General features: G+C 39.6%; 1 pseudogene; it reads left to right on the plus strand.

Annotated features, from left to right (window-relative positions):
* The first annotated feature begins 10,821 nt into the window (after positions 1–10,821).
* On the plus strand, positions 10,822–11,467 carry LOC120293338 (annotated as a pseudogene).
* The last annotated feature ends 4,085 nt before the right edge of the window (positions 11,468–15,552 follow it).

The following is a 15,552-nucleotide window of genomic DNA, read 5'->3' on the forward strand; positions in this document are numbered from 1 at the left end:
CACAAGCACTTCGAGTGCTGAAATTTCATTATGCTTGGACCATTCATGCACTATACACATCTGAAAAGACATTGGCACTAAATTTTACCTGTAGACCCATGCTATGCATGGCCAAAGTCTTGAGATGTGGACCGATATGGAAATAATTACTCTAGAAGTTATACTTGATCTGTTGATAATTACTTATGATTAGAAAATTTATGGCGCAAATGACTTGTTCAGAAGTTCAGTTAAATACTAAGGTGAAATTTCCCTCATTTGTGTGCTGCTGAAGAAGTCGGACGATTGTACCTTCTTGATGATGTGTTAACCAATACATTTTCAATAGTAAATCCAAGGAGTTGCTTGTTATATGTGGAAAAAGGCATTCTTATATAGATCATTAGGAACCATGCACCTAAAAATAGCATGATCCAGACATGGATCTTGAAGAAGCAAAATCACGCACTGTCCATTTAAATTATCCAATGGATCATCTTTGTATACTTTTCTAGTTAAATCGTGCACTCGTAATTGCTACACGGAAACACGAAGGTGTAAGTTTAGATGGGTAAAGGGTTTGCTTATCTCCTTGTGGTCTTGTGTATCAAGCTTTGCTGGGAGCGCTCTAGAATAAATCATGAATAAACCAGGTCAATATAAGAGAGGGCACCCTTACAATCACCCAAGAAAGTGAACTAATCGAGGTGAGCGAAAATCGCCCCACTTCATTGCTAACTTTAGATAAATAAATAAATGTTGCATAGAAGTGATTGAACCTGATAACTTATACCAAAATGTAATGAACAAATGAATAAATATATATGTGTCACACCCCGATCCTCCGAGCGCGTGCCCATCCCTCGGTGGTCGATTAAATAGCGATGCCCCAGGACGCGTCGCCAACCCATCCATTTTAATGTACATGCGGAAGCGAATTACTAATCCCCTGACAATTACAAAGATGGGATAGGAAATGCAGGACAACAAATGTCAATTCAACACATTATTATTAACCACAATCTGGTTTACAAACAGAGGCCAACTCTAGGGTCTAAGTACAGAAAATCTATCTCAAAAAGAACTTCTAAGCCATCCATGCTCTTGACCCTTTCGCCTCAAGCTCCGGGTTCTTCACCCTAAGGACCTGAAAATGTTATCCCACAATGGGGTGAGACGACGTCTCAAGTTCACCCCTTAAACTCCGACTAGGAATAAAATACGCCCCAAGGGCTGCCTAAGCACAAAAACAAGTCAGAGGACTTACCCTTGCCTCATTTTCTTCCTACAAGTCAGTACAATTCAACCACTCAACCAATCATTTCAACTCAAATCAACTCAAGTCATCAAATCAGATCGAGCCATCGATCAATCGATCCAGTCGATTCTATCTTATCAAGACCATCTCTCGGTCAATCCATTCAATACTATCTATAAAGTCCGATCACATCAAGGACTGCTCATTCTAAACTGATAAAATATATTGTTCACGCTAAGTTGACATATCAAGGCCCTTAGACTGATATAGTATACTGATAATGCTTACTCTAAGTTGATAAAGTATATTACTCGCGCTAAGCTGACATATCAAGGCCCGTAGGCTGATATAGTATACTAATAATGCTCACCAGAAGCTACTAAGGTATACTGCTCGCGTTAAGCTGATATATCAAGGCCCTTAGGTTAATATAGTATATTGTTCTCACCATCTGAGAATGCCACCATTTTTTTTTATCATTCCCGATAAAAATAATCATGTGTGGGTACATGGTCTTTTAACCAAAATATAATATTTTCCCTTTTGAAAATCCCACTAATTTCAATGATCCATAAACAAATTTTTGTGTTTAAAACTAGCACCCGGTATTTTCTAATTAATTACCGAAATTATTAAATTTTGGGATAAATTCCCCAAAATTACAAATCACACTCAATTTGCACAAAATAGTACTCAATTAATTAAACAAATCACACCATTGCAATTAGCATAAAATTTCGGTCACCGGCTATTCCGGTCTAATTTTTGAAAAATAATAATTAATTAAATAATGTTGACACCTAATTTTTTGCCCAAATTATTGCATATAGATTAATTAATTAAAAAAGAAAAAAGATTTAAAAAAAAAATTTAAAAAAGAAAAAAAGTTGTGGCCAATGATCTAAATGTGACTAGCCAAGCCCAGGAGGTCAGATTGGAATTAAAATGGCAAATTGGGGCAAAATGCAATTTCCAAAAGTTGAGGGACCAATTCGCAAATTTTGCAAAATTTCACCCGAGCCCTTAAATCATCATCTTTGCCCCCAATTAAGTTGAAATTGAACTTGGGTCAGGTCTAATTAATCGAATCGGGCAAAAAGGACCTAATTGCATTGAATTTGACATTTTCGAGCAAGAAAATAACCAACTTTGAGGGACTCTCTTGCAAAATTGGGTGGAGACAATTACGAAAAATGGTCAAGATCTTAAACTAATATACATGAGGTTGCTAATTGATCAGAAACCGCGGCCAAATTGATGGATTAAAGCACACAAACTAGCTACCAAAACCCAGCCCACGGTTAGGTCTTAATTCGGAGCTGATAAGTAGGCATATTGGTGGCCCCACCATATCTCACTCAGCCGCCCATATAGCTCGATATTTGCACGTGATGGAAGAACATATATAGCAGTGCAAGTGGACGGAAATTGGCCAAGGATAAGCTCCTGACAGCACCGGAAAATCGCAGCAAAACCTGCACACTCAACAGTTACAGAATTAAAAAAATTGGCTAAGTCAGGAGAGTGGGTGGACTAGCTCGGTTGGCAGGCTTGGTAGGGGGCAAAAGCTGACCAAAAATCCCTCAATTCATGGGATAAGATCACGGAAGCAAGGTATTTCAAGGGATGAAAAAAAGAGACGAGAGAGAGGAGGGGCTCGGAATCGTACCCAAAAAACACCCTCAGAAGCAATTCCATAAAGGAGAGAACCCAGAAATTCCAGATGAACCTTTAGAGAGAAAAGTGAGATTTACACACATCTCTCTCTAGAGATTGAAACTTTACTCCAAGATCTTTCCAACCATAGGTCACATGTTCCAAATGAAGATCGGGAAGGCCTCCTAAAGCCCCCCGAAACAGTGCCCTCCTGGCAAGCCCAGAAATTCTGAAAATTTTTCCAAGTGTTGAGCCTGATTGGTCACAAGTGAGGAAAAGCGAGTGCTTTTGAGAAACTTTTTAGAGACAAATGAGGAAAGCCATGACTTACAAGCCAAACTATAATACATATAGTTTGGGTTGATTTGAACTTGGCCAACAAGGAAGGTTTGGAAGTCTAATTTTGGAAGTCAACGAAAAGTTTCGTTGTCACTTTTTCTTCTGCAGATCTCACTTTCAGCTTGAAGGAACCAACTTCCACGTGCTTCCAGAGGACAATTTCGTGGTTTTCTTGGCCAAGAGTCACTTGAAAAAGAAACTAGGAAGCAAGGTAAGCATCCTAGATGTATTTTTGTTCGAGTTTGAACATGTTTTGATCATGAAAATCGAGAAGGAAACTAGTCCGAAGAACTGATTTCTGAAGCTAAAAATTTTTTTAAGTGTTTAAAACCTCTTCAATGCCCCCACATGCTTGACTTGTTACTCCCCTTTGCATGCTTTTTTTCGTCGTTGTGACTTTGATGAATGTTACATGGGAGTGCAAATGATGCATAGGACAACCCGGTTTAGTCTTTAAATCTCCTTGTGAACCATGAAACCATCTATAACATGAGCCAAAAACCACATTGAGACATGGTTGGCCAGCATAGATCATGCACGAATGCTTCTTGGAGAGTTCATTTTGATGCGTTCGGTTGATCGTTTTCGGTGATGTTTGTTGCATTTGAAAGTAAGTGTTACCTATTTTCATCTAGATGGAGTAATATTTCATATAGATGTGGCATGTGATGGTTGTCGGAGCTTCAATCTGAGCATTTGACATGGCTGTTTAACTTGGGTTCATCACCAGATTTGCAAAACAGCTCCAACCCGCATATTGGAGGCCGTTTTCAGTTCGGTTTTTGCATGTTCTAGGCTGTGATTTCTAGTTAAACCTGTTCCTTGCATGTGGTAGTATAATCTTGATACTTTACCTCCGCATGAGATTGCTTATGGGTCGAGATTGAAGGCCACGAACATGGCCCAAAGAAGCCGTTTTGAGGTGTTTTGATGCAAGCCAAGTGTTCGATGAAATGTTGGAACCAAGTTTCAACCTTTGAAACGGTCGATTTAAGCTCTATTATTGTAATATTCATGTGCTGTGTTGTTCAATATTAGCATATATCGGTTTAGGGAATTATTATTATTATTATTATTTAAAAAAATTCAAAAATTCAAAAAATTCAAAAATATATATAAGTGATAAATGGCATCAAATTAAGGAAAAATGACATATATGAAATTTTATTAATTTTATAAGGCCATTTTTCCTAATTTAATGCTATTTTGATATTTTATAATTATTTTCGTAAATAATCTATTTCCCATAGATTAAAATTAATTGGAGTAATTTCATGCATCTAGAGTAATTTAATGCATATTTAACTTCTCATTTTGCTCACGGGGGTCCTGTCCCGGGACGTGATAACAAGGCCATGTAATATTATTTGCCCGACTTGTATCGGGTCTTTCTTTTTTCCGCATTACTTTCAAGTTATTTCAATTTCTTGGATGTTTATTTACCACACCGCTTTTCAATAATTTGAGTGTAAATTTCTTTTCTAAATTATGTTAGGATTAGTTTAGACAAAAAAAAAAAAACCTACAAAAACATTTGCATGGACACTTAGCGGTTTCATAAAGATTATAATTGGTAATCAAGATGGTGTGGCCATTTAGATAAACAACCTTCCAAATTAGTGGTACCGCAAGGGCGCTAATAGAAACATTGGCGTAAACAAGTCCTCGTTCCTAGAAATCTCCGGTTTGCGTGAAATCGATGCAACACTCCCGTGTCTCGGTTGGTTTCTAGCCACCTCAATAAGCTAGTGGCGACTCACTAACTACATAGGTTGTTAAGAATTAAAATTCAAAATCCAATGTTGCGCGAGTATGGGGCAGGAGAGCCCACGCCTGGTTTAGGCCGTTGGTCCGCTTCTTTAGGCAAATACCCTAAACCTTTCTTTCTTTTCCGGATGGAAAAAAAAAAAAAAAAGGTCGTGACAAATAATTACCAAAATTAATTCATAAATACCAATAAATAGCAAAATGCACACTTAGGCCGGAAAAACCTAATTAAAAGCCGAGACGGGCCTGGAAAATTTCCGAACCTATCTAGATAAATACTACTGCTTATCTACTTGCTAATTGCACTACTCTAACCACCTAATATGCAATATCGAACGATTAAATTGCTAATCCGTTCTAACTAACCACCTAAACCATACTTAACCTAAACTAATCAGCCCTTAAGCATCATTAACTTCCTAAGCAAGGATTAGTAAGTAAACTCACTGGTTTTGCAATCCGGTGAGTCCATGACGACGGCAACACGGAGACGGGCAACAAACTCCGAAGCGACGACATCAAGCGGGGTCGAGACGAGCCTGAAAATGGGCCCAATAGTCCATGAACCCTTGCTGCCTTTGGTTCTGCTTGGTTGAGCTTTGCTGGCCAGGGCTTGGCGGGGACATGGCTGAGCTCACTTCGGCGGCACGGCAACTGCGGAGGGGAAAACCAGGCTAACGTGGGCTGAAGATGGGCTGGTCATGAGGATGCGTCGAAGGAGTTGCTGGGCTCGGGGGCGAGAGGTCGCTCGGTGGGAAGCAGCAAAATTCCATCGCTGCTGGAGTCAACGCCAAGGGGCTGCTAGACACTGGAGTTGACTCGATGAAGAGCTGCACGTGAGATGGTGTGTCGGTGGTGCTGGCCGAAGAAGGAACGGACGAAGGAAGCAGGCTGGTGGCGTCGGTGGAGATGGCAGAGGCGGAGAGAGAGAAACGATCGGTGGCTACTTTGGTTTGAAGGGACAGAAACGTAGGGTTGGGCCGAGTAAAGAGAAGACACGGGAAGGTGGGGATGGCAGTGTGAGGGAGGGGTAGCTACAGGGAAGATCAGGCTGCCTCGGTGGAAATGGGGGCGTCAGTGGGCTGCTCAAGTCTTCCACAGAACCAAAATACAAGAAGATGAAGCAGCAGAAGAATAGGCAGAAGGAGCGGTCGCTCAAAGGAAAAAAAGGGGAAAGAGGAGAGAGAGGGGGATGTTGGCCAAGGGGGAGAACGTGCAAGAAAGCTAAAAGAAAAAGGGAGAGAGAGAGGGATGGACGAATAAGGAAGCCCCAAAAGTCAAAGGAAATAAAAGCAAAAGAAGACCAAGCTGCAGGGATTGTCGGCTAAGGGAAACGTGCGAGAAAGAGGGAGAGAGAGAGACGTGCGAACGGAAGGGGGCCAGCTGGTGTTCGAGGTAGCTGCGGATTGGGGGTTGGGTTTGAAGTCCACAAAATAACTTGAATAGGTGTTTAATCATCCTCAATTTCAGCTCACCTTCAACCAACAATATCAATTGGTCATCCAGGATCAATTTCAACACCAACTTGCAAAATTTGTAGTCCAATTTGGCTAAGGATGAATCCCACACCCTTTTCCACACTTGGTCTCACCAACTAGAGCCTTTTAAAGGCCAAAAATCCCTTCAATTTGATCAATTCGAATTTTCGTTATTTTCCAAATCGTCCGAATTGATTTTACGTAAAAATCCCGAACTCACCGAAAATTCCTCGAAAGATGAGTCGATATTCCTAAAATTAATCGTGACATAATAGAACTTTCAATTTCTGAAACCGGGTTCAAATTCGCGGTTAATTTCAACCGGACGTGATTTTAACGTGACCTAACCTACTTGGTAGTTTTTAGGAATTTTTAGTGCAATTGACCCATGATCGATTTATCTCGAGTCACAATATATATCTTCGACACATTGGCGACTATCGGTTGTCATGAAAATCTCAAGGTTTCAAATACGAACACAGGGCGTCAAAATGACAAAAAAATCAATCTAGTGCCGATCAACGAGAATTTTGCAGTCAGGTGGAATCACCCACACTTGATCACATATCTCAATTGAACTGACCTATCTCTGATCTGTAATCGATTTTTAATTGTATCGTAATGACCCTTGCAGACTAACACGATCGAGCAGTCGATTCCTAGTTGAATTCTCAAGTCTATTGCGTTTATATTCCTTAACAGCTTCGCTTGGTAGGCTAGTTATCTCATGAATGGTCATCCTAGAGAATAGCACTATAGGCGTGTCAATGAAAGCCCAACTTATCCAATCGAAAACAGAACCTGAAAATCAGGATGTCACAATATGTATATGTACATAATTCAGGTAATTTTTAATCCTTACTTAGCCATTTTCAATACAACTTTGATAAATTAATTAGTTGGATGAAATGAACATTTTAATGTTTAGATTGAACTCAATTGATTACAAATGACTTAAGCTAATAAGTTTTGTATATTTAGTGTATTCTTAATACCGCACCCATTAAATATCATACTACACAATTTACATTTACGATTGAACAGTACTATATAGACTCCAAGCAAAAATAAATAAATATTCATGATTTTCAAGGATATTGTTGTCCTTATTTTTATGTAAAACGAGATGAAAATACGAAATCTTGAGATATTTTCAATCAATGACTACGATAATTTAATTTGGTGACTCCTACTTGTCAATCTAAAAGATGGGCAACAATCTTTTCCTGCTTGCCTCGATTTGGTCTTTCCTGTGGAAAAGAAAAATTATGAGATGCCAATTTAGTGGACCACCTATGCAATTGTGATTGTACATGAAGTATCCTTTCACATCAAACTATGAAGTGGCTAAGAAGACGCCCTAGAATTCTGATCCATAAAAATTGCTTACCATAAAGGCTATGGCAATCCAATCTCCTCTCTCTCTTCTATGACATAAAAGCTAAACTAACAAACACAAAAATTAAATAAAGAAAGAAAGACCAAATCATGTCACCCTCATTAGTGTACATTGTTCAGACTTTGGTCATTTTGATCTTGATGCTCCATACATGCTATTTCACTCGGAAAGTGAAAATCTTTCACCAAATATATTGATGTTAGTTTTTTTTATAAGGAAAGGATTATGTACTGATCTTGTACAAGTTACTTAGCTGAAAATTGAAAGGTGAAATGATAAACAAGTTATAAAATTTAAAGTACCGAAAAGTAAATTTACAAAAATAAGACTGAACAAAAAATATTTGGGAAGAAGTGCAAGAAAATTTATAATATTTATGGTAAGTTTTTATAGCCCACTAACAAAAGTTTCAAAAATGCAGTTAGTACTTCTAATTACACATACTGGAACCGTCATGTGGTCATGTGGTGTTGAAATTGACACATTTCACTTGTTTTCTAATTCCACAACTTAAGCAAAATCTGCAATTGACAAATCATCAATGATCAATGTAGATTGTTTAGTACCCATTAAATCAACCCCCTTGTTCACAAATGACCTCTTTGATGGTCAACCATACTTATCACTTATCAATAAATAAATAAAAAAGTTAGTCATTTCTTGGTGTAACACATGCTTTTCTAATCCAATGCGCCATGTCGACAAGAGACTGGCCTTGATACGGCTCAAGAGGAGTCTTGGAATCAACCGATTAGGTCCTCATTACATTTATCCGAAGCACAAACCATATTCATCACTAGGTGAAAACAAAGATTACTACTCATGGGAAGACGGTGAAGTGCAATGAATTCAGTGATCACATTGCCAATCTCGATCTTAGTAGCAATTATCTCTCTGGTATCATACAATACAATCTGATCCGTTGTGATGTAACACGAATACTAATGGACCTTGCAATTCGAATTTAATGAGAAGAATAAATTACACGATGCTAAGTTCGAGTCATTGCCCATTACCAAATCTTTGACCAATCATCTTTTCTTAAACATATTTAATTCTCTCTCTCTCTCTCTCTCGTACTTATAAAGGGAAAAATCTCAGCCGCACTACCTTATCGGGCCTTGGGCTTTTGGTCCATGACGCGAATCCAAAAGGAGCTAAAATGAATCGGGTCAGGCCCAAGGCTCGTTTGTCTTCTTCTTCTTCGGATCCAATATGTAAGCCCTAGGGTTTTACGTACGAAGCGATATAAAGCTTCTCTCTCAGTCGAGCTAGCTTCCCTCCGTCGAACCATTGCACCGCTCGGTTCCCAAGCCCTGAGGCAGGTACCGTCTGAGCTCGATTCTCTGAAATTTTCGGTGCTGATTGTTGTGTGATCGTGTGTGTTCCGCTTCCGTGTCGATCTTCGGCCTCTTAGCCGCTCCCTTTTTCCGGTTGATTCTTGTGGATTCGCTTCGATTCATGTCGGGTTCGAATCTGTTTGCTTTCGCTCTGTTTCTGTCAGCTTGGTCGGTTGAGAGTTTCGGCATCATTCGCCGTCGTCGTTCCGGATTTGCCGACTTCGAGCTCAATTTGTGGACGGCCTTCGCCCAATCTGATCGGGCCATTAGATGTTGTTGATTCGCATTGTGTTGAAAATGCTGTGTTTTGTTTTCGCTCGATCGGATTCTTGTTTATGTGGGTTGACAAAAGGTTTCTGGTGATGCATTGTCCGAAGTAGCTGTTTCCTTTTTCTGGGCTGAGGAGGTAGGAATCGAGTTTCGATGGTTCTGCTTGTCGAGATTGTTCACAACGTAGCATTTTGTTGTCTAGTGTGCAGTGGGAGTGTGGAGGCTCAAGAATGTCGATGCCCTGAATGGCGATTGTAATTCTAAATTCAGACATGGTTCTTGTACTGTGCATGAGATTTACTTGGATTTCAGCAGTCTAGGAATATATCCTGATTTTAGCTCAGCATGATCGGCTCATTTAAGCTGTTGGTCAACAAAACTTAAAAAATGATGTCATCTAACACGATATTGTTTGGTTTACTCCTTTATTATGTCATTCTTTTTCTTTTGTGAAAATGGTTATTCCGGATTGAAATTATCGCATTGGCAATGTGGTGGATTGTGTGATCTTGATATTTCGATTTCTGATTTTCTATCAAGGCACTGAAAACCACTTTTAAAATTTTGCAGAGTGAAATAACAAATTTGCTGTACTTTTCGTTAATGTGTTTGGATCATAATCTGTCATGTATTGAATGTCTGATAGCTTTTGCTGCTAAGATGTATCCACGTCTCAGGGCCATCTCAACCTTAAAAGCTTTGTCTTTTTTTTTTTTTTCCCTTTTTAGGTAAGTCATGGTTAAACATAACAATGTCGTGCCAAATAGGCACTTCAGAAAGCACTGGCAAAATTACATCAAGACCTGGTTTAACCAGCCTGCAAGAAAGGCTAGAAGATGCCTAGGTAATTGAACTACTTACCTAGCTATTGAAGTGAAATCATTGGTTGCCATTCTTATTATCAGAGCATTCTGATGCTCTTTATTTCGTGCCCAGTTCAGCAAAAGAAGGTTGTGAAGATTTTCCCACGGCCAACAGCAGGTCCCCTCAGACCGCCAGCATTATTTTCACCACAATTTTGCATATGAAGCATTGTTAATGCCCGTGTTGTTTTACTGGTATATTACTCCTTACTGTGGTCAAAGTCACATTCATTTAGCTTGCGTCCCATTGGAGTGGCAGGTTCCAAGTAGACTTGCGTCCTTCACTTCATTTAGCTCTTTAAATGGAACGTGGCAGTTTTTTTTTTAGCCTTTTCATTGTTTCATCCAGATTCTGTCTGTTAATTTGGCATGTTTTCATTTTCACTAAACATGATTTTTTCCACAAAGGTTTGGAATTACTATAGCTAATATTTTTATGACAACGAAAATGCCTTCCCTGATTTCTCTTTCCTTCAAGGATATCCTGTTACAGTTTTCAGCATCCGATGCAAGCCTCGTGCTTAACTTGCATTTTGCATGTCTCAGGCAGCAGGTATCCCAAAGAAATTAGCTCCAACAATTGGAATTGCAGTTGATCGTCGCTGCAAGAATCAGTCACTGGAAGGTCTACATGCTAATGTGCAGAGGCTGAAGACATACAAGGCGAAGCTAGTTGTCTTCCCGAGATGCCCACGGAAATTCAAGGTAAATTGACTACTTACAAAATTCATATCAATATTGTGCGATCCTTGTTCTTGTTGAAAGCATCTCATCTTCCTTTTCCATGCAGGCTGGTGATTCTACTCCAGAAGAGCTTGCAACTGCAACTCAAGTCCAAGGAACTTACCTGCCCATTGTAAGAGAGAAGCCAGCGGTGGAACATGTGGAGGTCACAGATGGATGAAATCATTCAACGCATATGCCAAGCTGCGAGTGGAGCGCATGAACAAACGTCACGTGGGCGCGAGGATGAAAAAGGCCGCTGAGGCCGAGAAGGAAGATAAGAAGTAGTGAGGCCGGTTCATTTTTTGGTTAAAAGCATGTTTTTAATGAGTATTTAACGCAGTCAATTTTCAGACGACCTTGGTTTTTGAGAGTTCCATCTGTATTTTGACATTTTTTTCCCATGAGTTTGAATTATATTTTTCCCTTGACGTCTCTCCCCATGCAGATAGACTGCTGTTGCAAATGGAATTTGTGGAAATTTTTTAGTGAGGTTCATCACTTTGATAGTGTGAAGACTGCAGTATAATTTAGCTAGGCTTTGGGTGTGCATTTTGACCGCATCCATTATGAACATATCGTAATGTTAATATTACCAAAGCACAATTAATGACTATTGACGAGTGCCTTCAGGGTACTCTTTGACATTTTTCAAACGAAAATCTCCCAAAGATATTTGGGTAGATCAAAATCAAAGACATATTAGTAATTTGAAGAAAAACAATTCTTTCTATTAATTTGCTGATGGATTTTACTAATTAAAACTGGATTTTGGGAATTGGAGGTTGAGGCCCATCAGTGTTGTCCGTTCTTTTGTTAAAAGTCATGACTGGCAATTGCACTGGCGGCCAATGGAAATATCTATTCAAGAAGTCAAAGCATTAATGGAAATCAACTGTTCTCGTCTTGAAAATGTTTCATTGATTGAGGGAAGATTTAATGACAGGTACTGACTTCTCAAGGTTAGTTGCGCAAACATTGATTTGGCCAACTATCATAAAAGCAATTTTATTGTGGGCCGATCAAAATTTAACTTTGATGTTACATCTAACAAGAAAACTGGCAAGTTGCCCCACTAATTTATTGCGGTTTGTCTTCATCTATTCTTATCGTTTAAGGCTTGGTCATTGTTTAAGACTTGGGTGTTGGTGTTAAATTGATTTGGCTAAGGACAATCCGTAAAAGTAATTATTATTATTTTATTTTTTAACATGGTCGGCTATAACATTTCGTTCAGGTACGCAACTATTCATGATAACCTCATCTAAGAGCCATGTGACTCGGACATGGTTCATGACGTAAGTAAAATGTAAATGTGAATTATGCAAGTAGAGTTTTTATTTAGGAATTGGGGGTCAACATCTTATTTTCAATGTGGCAAAGAATCGAATAGGGTAGTTAAAATTTAGGTTTCGACAAAATACATAAAAGCTTTATGTGACTAGCGGATATATTTTTAGCCCTAACTTGAGAAGTAACCATGGACTCAACCCAATATTTACGTTTGCATTTATTTCCACACTTTCAAAGTTTCTTTATTGGTCTATGCACTAATGACTTGAAGCTTGACTCAAGCAAAAGAGTATGATTACTTCCAACTTAAAGAGGGGAGAGACCATTCTAAGGCTATGTTTATTTTGGGTAAAATGAATTATTTGATTTTTTTTTTGTAAAAATAATCTCTTATATCACTTAAAATAGTTAGTTTGTGAAAAATAGTTTCATCATCATCAATAATTTATATCTAAATATATTTTTGGCCGATGAAAATATTTTTATTTATTTGTTTTTGCAAGTAATACAATCAATCATTTTTAAGAAAATATTTTCTAAATTATATATTTTCCATGAATACCAATTGAGCCTAAGTTAAAATGAATTTATGAAATTATCAAATATTTCAAAAATGAATAAATAAAAACCGACATGCTTCATATAGAAAAAGGTTAATATTACCGAAGTGCATTATCCTTATTCAATACAATACATATTTGGTCTTTGTTGTATTTCGATCTAGTCGGTAAACTTGAAATTGCTACACATAACGACCAAGGCATTGGAAAAATTTTGCCATAAGTTTTCTCTTCTCCTTAGGATCTTAAATTCAAATTTTATTGGGAGCATCCTAGAAACAAAATTCTGATTATACCACATCGATATAAGGAAGAGCATCCTCAAGATCGCTTAGAAAAATAAACTCATAAAGATGCGCGAAAGCTAATATGTATACTACTTCATTGCTAAATTACCAAAAAAAAAAAAATGTTACATAGAAGTTGATTTTGTGGGGTTTGTCGGTTGACTCAAAAGTCAATTTGCAAAGCCGAAACTTTTATTAAGAAGCCAGCTACATAAAAATTATTATAACCTACCATTTGTTTTTAACTCATGGATATACAGGAACAAATAGGATACTAGCAAATCTTGGACGATATTACGTTGACAAGATGTGCGTGACTTGCAAGTTGAAGTGGCCATCTCAGATTCTCAACTTAGTGGAAGACTTGGGAGACGGCTTTCGAGTCAAGGAAAGGTTGACGTCTTCCGCTGAATGCGGACTCAATGATGAAATGCAAGGTCGACTTCATTTGCACGGCATGCATTATGATCGATAGGTACAACTAGTGCCTTAAATTTTCCAAAGTAATTCTATGATTATTCCGTTCATTGCTTATAATATCATTAATTATTATGATACACCTTTTATTTTCTTAACCTTCAATGGTTTCTTATGAGGAAGGAATCGATTCACAATCAAAGAAGTAGAATCACCTAATTTACATATAGCACAAACAAATACCAAGCATCAAGGGATGATCTAATGAGATTAACTCAACAATTAAAGAATGAACATCGGGTATAAACAATTTATGTCTTCTAGTTATCCACCTGTGCGTTGAATCATTTTATTACTTAGTCCGTACATGCGAGTTCCACACATCTGCGGTTTAACTATCTACGACGTACATCATTGTCATGGAAAAGGGAATACTAAGGCAATGCTAGTTTATTCATTCCGTTCTATAAGAATGAGTAAGTTGAACCAAGACCAAATTGAAAGACTAACTATTCCGATTTTTTCAATTCTATTTTCAATAATTTGAGACTGAATTCATAAATTGGAAGTCATGTTGTGTCACAAATCTTATTAGGAACATTGGATTAATTAATGGACTTCAATTGCACTCAATTTGAAGAGAATTGAATGGAATTTAAGAAATTAATATACAAGATTTTTATGTCACAGCGGAAAAAGAAATTTGCACCTATTAGAATATATTGTGGAGGATTTGAGTTAGTGGAAAATGACTTTATGTGATGTCATGGTGGTTGAGGCCAAAGGGAAGGAGATCTTGACAAGTGGAGGGTGTGGATTGGCTCTCAAAAAGTGGGGCTCTCCCATCAATCTTCTCCTTCTTCCTTGGGAACAGTTGGGAGGAGAAAATATTCTGGTATGTGCGCGCCCGTCATCTGCCGACCTGGTGCGGACTTACCAATGAAACGCCGGCATGTGTCCCAGCGAGGGACCCGCTGAAAAGCGAAGGCGCTGGTTTTTGTCGGCTCGGCTCGGCTCGGCTCCACGCGAAGAAAGGACGGTCGGCGTATTCCTCCCGCTCAAAATTTTTCTCTCTCTTCACTTGAATGGGCGCGGGTTCTCTCTCCTCGTAAAAGAAAAAAAGAACGCTCGAGCCTTTCACTTTCCTCCTCGCATCCCACCTCCTCCGCCTCCGTCTCCGGCTCCGCCTCCGTCTCTCGCCGCCCAAAAGCCTCGCGGTCATCTGCCTCCCGGCATCTCGGTCTTGTTCCCGAGCGGCACCGGGCTCCCGCCGACCAAGCTGCCCGGCCCGCTCGGTCGCAAGGGAGATCTTGGCGGACTTTGGCGGGGGTCGACGGCGGGGCGAAGAAGGAGAGCCTGCTGCATTTTCTCTCTTTTTTTCAACGAAGCGCGCTTTTCTTCCCGCTTCGCCTCTCTTTCCTCAAGCACTCCTCTCCTCTCTGTCCCGAGCCCTCTCACTCACCCCAAGCGCCCCCTCCTCTCTTTCTCGAGCCCTCTCACTCACCCTAAGCGCTTCCCTCCTCGCCTCTCCTCGTCGCCGTCATCGACTTTCCAGTAGTGGCTCCGAAATCGCCGGCTTTCGATCGGCCTCTCAAGCTTCTTTGAAGCAAAAGAGGTTTGCGAGGCTAGATATACTGCTGGCGGTGCTAAGTTTTGGGGTTTCGCCGCGATGCCGTGAACTTCCAAGATCACGGTCGAGCACCGGCACCGGCACCTGCACATTGAAGAATTTACTTCTGGGTTCCAGCTCTTTTCAAACGCTTCCTCCGGACATGAATTCGCCGACCGTTTTCATCTCCGCCGTCGCATTGGTCCCGCTGTCCAACGGTTCTCTCCGCGTGTCGTCCTCGACTTCGCCGCCCAAAGACCCGTTTCTCGGGATAGCTCCTGAAGGTTCGAGCCCGTCGCTTTCTTATGGGTGCC

The sequence above is a fragment of the Eucalyptus grandis genome, chromosome 5 (assembly GCF_016545825.1).
Source record: "Eucalyptus grandis isolate ANBG69807.140 chromosome 5, ASM1654582v1, whole genome shotgun sequence".
Taxonomy (NCBI): domain Eukaryota; kingdom Viridiplantae; phylum Streptophyta; class Magnoliopsida; order Myrtales; family Myrtaceae; genus Eucalyptus; species Eucalyptus grandis.